We start from the raw sequence: 5430 nt of genomic DNA on the forward strand, positions 1-5430 counted from the left end.
TCCAGAGGGGCTGGCCTTCAGATGTCCTAGGCCTTAGGCGTCAGGACGTTTTTTAGACGAAGACTATCCAGCGAGAATGACGGTCCACAGAACCGCCTTCCTCTAGAAGCCTTCGGGCTGGGAGCGCCACTCTGACTCTAGACTCTGCGGAGTACGAGAACTGACGCTACCTGAATGAGGGGCTGGAACACGGTAGGTTGGGACCGCTCCCGCCCAGCAGCCCCTGCTGACCGCCTCAACCTCCTCGGAGGAAGAGAGGTAAACACGTGCTCTCACTCGAGAACTTTTTATCCCAAGAGCCACTGTATATCTAACTTCTCATAGTCAGATATATACTTCATTTACTTCCTCAGAATTAAATGGAGCCAAACAACCAGATGGGTAAAGACGGTCTGGTGTGATAAGATTCTTATCAAAAACTGAAAATGATGTTGCCTCGGCAGCGCGTGAGCTGCTCGGTCACACAAACAATATCAATCTCCTCGGAGAAAGATAGCTGCAGCAGCGAGCAAAAAATTATGTAATGCACACGTTGCCTCAGCAGCGAGCGAGCCGCTCGGTCACACAAACAATATCAATCTCCTCGGAGAAAGATAGCTGCAGCAGCGAGCTCTCACTCAGAGGGGGAAGAAACCGCAGCGCGGGCTTCCGAGCCTCGTGAGTGAGCGCTAGATCTAGGGAACGATCCCCACAATCTCAATCACCGCCGTGCCTCAGCAGCAGCGGGTCCGGAATCGCAAGATCACAGGCATGGACACACTCCTCGGAGCGTGCCCAGTGAGAGCAGAGCACTAAACAGCGGGAAAAGCACAATCAGCCCCCCAAGAGCCGACTGCGCGAGCTCCGCTCCCCAGTAATGCTGCTCATTATAAAATTAGGCATAATATGCTTGTGTGACTGATGCTTGTGCAACTGGCGAGCTCTTCGACGCCCTCCGTATCAATCTCCTCGGAGAAAGACATTAATATTAGGCATAATATGCTTGTGTAACTGGTGCAACTGGCAAGCTCATCGACGCCCTCCATATCAACCTCCTCGGAGAAAGACAGGTGGAGCGTCGAGCCCTCTCCCCAGGCGGGAAGAACCGCAGCGTGGGCTTCCGAAACCCCGAGAGGTGACTCTGCGTGCTTCGCTCCCAAGCAGACAACACAAAAACTGTGTGTGTCCCCACCTGAATATAGCACGGGCAGGGAGGAACTCACAGCCTGAACGCTGCCTGCTCTTGCCCAAATGCTTCTCTTGACTGAAGCTTTGACATAATGGAGCTTATAAGTGGACAAACAACACTAAATAAGACTCACAAACAGCGACTGACACACACACAGAGTGCTTGCTGAATGACAGAAAGCTGATGCTGGTTCCACCGCACGTGCTTTTAAGCTTCCTGGTCGTTACGTCACCCCGCCCATGACGTCTCGCCCATCCATTGGACTGATTACACATGTGATTCAGAGCGTGGTCACGCTGAAGTCGTTCCCATAGAGTTTCGACGCAGCTTGAGTTCCTGAAAAGGAACTAATATTAAAGATACTAGACATTATCTAACATATAATTACATACCAAGAAAACTTGTTTTAAGCACATCAACTCCTGACAAAATTGTGAATGTGGACCACACATTTTTCAACCTTTTATAATGTATTGAACAATTAAAAAATCCAATTCATTGTAGTAAAAAATAAAATCTTTGTGACAAAGTGAATTACCAAAAACATAATGCTTAGCAGTGTCCTATATTTAGTTTGAAACCCAAGTTTTTCCCCTATTACAAAAATGAAAAAAATCTTAGAATGGTGAAACTTAAATAACGTAACTCATCTGAGGTTGACCATCAACATTTTCTGAAGCACCTTCTTTGACTGATCATTTACTGGAAAAGAAAAGAAACAGAATTTTATTACTTTAGTAAACACAACATGGTAAAAGTGTAGGCTATGGTCACTTTAAGAAGAAATAATTAAAAACTCTGTTCCTGGTCATGTGGTGCAACGCCGGCTGCTGGTGAAGGGCAAACGTCCGTCATACAGCACATGTGTACCCCTCATTCAACCACAAGAGGGCGCCTTGGACTACTTAGAATCAGACTTCATTGAAATGGCTCTGGTACCAGGATCGCTCACCAACCCCACCCTGTATTTTCTCAATTTGAATTGGTCGAGATTTTAATCTGTGCACCTGTGATGATATCATTTATTTATTTATTTTTTATTATTATTAATTTGATTTAGGCAAAAATGATGTTGACGCCTTATCCTTAACCTTATCAGTTCATACATAAACACGCACACTTATCTCCTTCACCAGACAGACCTCGCCATTAAAGACAGTAAATCAAACAGCTCCTCTCAAAGGGAATCCCACAGGGACAAAGGCGAGCCGGTCTCTATGACTGAACAGAAAGCATGAATGAATGAGTGTGGAAGAGAGGGGATGAGAGAACCCCCAAAGCATTATGGGTAAACGCCGTGTGCTCAGTCACTGACGCGTGATGTCAGGTTGCCAGGCAACAGGAAGAAAAGCACTCCAGCAGGGTCACTCCTGATTACAGTGTTTCTCACGTACACACACACACACACACACACACACACACACACACACATTAAGTCTTGGGTCTGTTGAAACGGAGAGTCTAGCAGTACTAGAAGGATGATTGCAGCAGTTAATCTCACCGAACATACTAAATTTAGACCCTCTCCTGTTTGGGCTGTTATTACCTCTCTTTTACATCACCTTCTCCTTCTCACAGCAGAGATCTGTTTGTGATGCCCAGAGGCGTAAATGTTCAAAAGATAATGGTTACATTGACTGTTAGCTATTTGTTATATTTGTATTATTTATTAATTATTGAATGGCACAGATATACAGACCGAAGACAAATGCTGCATATTGACAAAAAACATTTCCAAAATAAATGTCTTAGGCTTTTCAGTTACTGGCTTCCCAAAATGTGCTTTATTTTGGAAAACTACAGTGAATGTCTGCAAACTCTACTCCGCTTCAGAAGAAATCAATTCATATTGCACATTCAAGACAAAAGATAGTACACGTTTGCAAATCATAAGCATTTTCAAGTAACCCAAAAAAAAAAAAAGGATGCATTTCTCTGCTGCAATTCTCTCTCGAAATGACATTTGCGATGTAGGCCTACTTTCAGTGTGTAATAACGAATATATTAAGTTTAACTTTGGTACAAAAAATATGATCTTTATTCTTTTGGCTTTTAAAATAACGTCACCATGTAGTTGGTTAATATAGTGCATGCAGTTTACTACCACACTACGAATGAAATATGACGACCACTGATTGCTTCATGAATTTTTATGTACATTTAAAACCAGGACCTGGCCTTCACATGTAGCACTGTGCAAAAAAAATGTAAACAAAATAAATGAAGTAAAAATAAATAACAAACAAAAAAACCAATAACATGAGCTTGAAACTACTATTTACAATATAAACAATAAAGAGAATGAGAATAAAGCACATCGATGGTGGCCCCAGTACATACAGTCAAAACACACATATAGATCTCTCTCACATAAATAAGCTCTCATATTCTTTTTCTCTTTCACACTCACACCTCTCACACATCGATAACATGCATCCAAATGACAGTTTAAGTGGCGTGTAGAAGTGCTCCTCTACAGAGTTGAGATACAGCGTGCCATTATATACATACAAAATCATCACCACTAGTTCAACAGAAGAGCTCATGTCATAATCGCATTATTCAGCCGAACTCAGGCTGCTGCCCTGACACACAGACATTGAACTTCAAAACGAGGAAAATTGTTTTTCAGTAGAGATCCACTGACAGGTTGACCTGCACCTATGCACGGAATGGTTTTAGATTTTGGAATATATATATACACGTTTTTTTCTTTCTTTCCTTGTTTTTGTTCAAGATAAAAGGAGGAGGTGAGACATGTGGCTGTCTGGTACAGAGACATTCAGTAGGGTTACATTGCCGTTTCCTATCACGTTCACCAGTGAGTGTACATTCAGGCTTCCCGAAGTCTGTTAACATTACGGTAGTTTCACGGAGGGGTCAATATCTGTCTCGTCTCATATATGCCTTCATATGGGGTGTACAACTTAATAGAACATTTAGGGTTCAACAAACAGCATTTGTTGCATAATATTGATTACCACTGAAAATAATTGCAACCTGCACCTTAAATAAGCTAAAATCAATGTTAGAGTGAGGCACTTATAAAAGAAGTAAACTGTGCCAACATCTGGAGGGTTTACAGGCCAAGATGTACAGCTTTTTTGATAAAACACTTACATTTAATATTCTGTAAAAGGAAAAGGGGAAAAAACTACGAGTTGTGAAATTAAGAGTTGCCTAAATCGACATATTTGCACTATGTTTTCAATATTATTCCTGTGGATGTTGCCATTCCAGAACCATGTCGTTATGCACCTGGTATCAGGTAAAGACATAGACATTCTTCTGTCTGTCTGTTTTTGGTCATCGGAAATAATGAACAATAGGTAGAAGTTTATGTTCTTTTGAAGGCAACGGTCTGACAATCTATCGGTTTTTATACATAGACTTGGCGTGAAGAAAAAAAAACATTCAAAATATAGGATGTGGATAATATAGGATATCTTTAAGATATAAATAAATAAAAACTGGTCATGTGGTACAACAACCTAGGAAATCGCATCACCTCTCTTGGTGTCTGTGCAGATATTGTGCAAAAGTTATTGGGTTTACAGGCTTTAACAGGCATTGTCACGACAACAGAGTTGAAAGATAACAGACAAGATTAGATAAGTGATTATATTAACATTATTACACTATTAACACAAATAATCTATAATATATCATCTATAATATAACATATAATGTTACAGTTTTGTGGTTCTGTTACACATGTGGCTGTAAACAGTGTGAATTTTCAGGTTTATTTGCTTGGCCTCTTTTACTTCCATTATAAGTGCCTTATAGTAACAAAAATGTTGTCAATTGAGGTTAACATACACTGAACCCAGAACATTCATCAACGGGTTTGAGTCAAAAACATTTTGACAAATTCACTAACTGAGTTTGGCTCATTCTGCTATCAACAGTGGAAGATTGTGTTCAATTAATCCATTTCCGTGATTGTGTTCAGTAAGGCAGTGCATACATGGTCTACATCTTGATCCATAAATAATAAAAAAAAAAATCTATGTGTGAAAGTCCTGATTGGGGAAGTCGTGGCCTAATGGTTAGAGTCGGACTCGTAACCCAAAGGTTGCAAGTTCGAGTCTCAAGTCCGGCAGGAATTGTAGGTGGGGGGAGTGAATGTTTCACTTTTTCACTTTCATTAGTACAGTAGCATTCTGCTCTCAGCTTACTGAGCGATTGATTTTGTAGCACTTGGAACCTACCGGTGAATATATATATATATATATATATATATATGTGTGTGTGTGTGT

This window comes from Sinocyclocheilus anshuiensis, unplaced genomic scaffold (genome assembly GCF_001515605.1).
Source record: "Sinocyclocheilus anshuiensis isolate Anshui unplaced genomic scaffold, SAMN03320099.WGS_v1.1 scaffold55, whole genome shotgun sequence".
Classification (NCBI taxonomy): Eukaryota; Metazoa; Chordata; class Actinopteri; order Cypriniformes; family Cyprinidae; genus Sinocyclocheilus; species Sinocyclocheilus anshuiensis.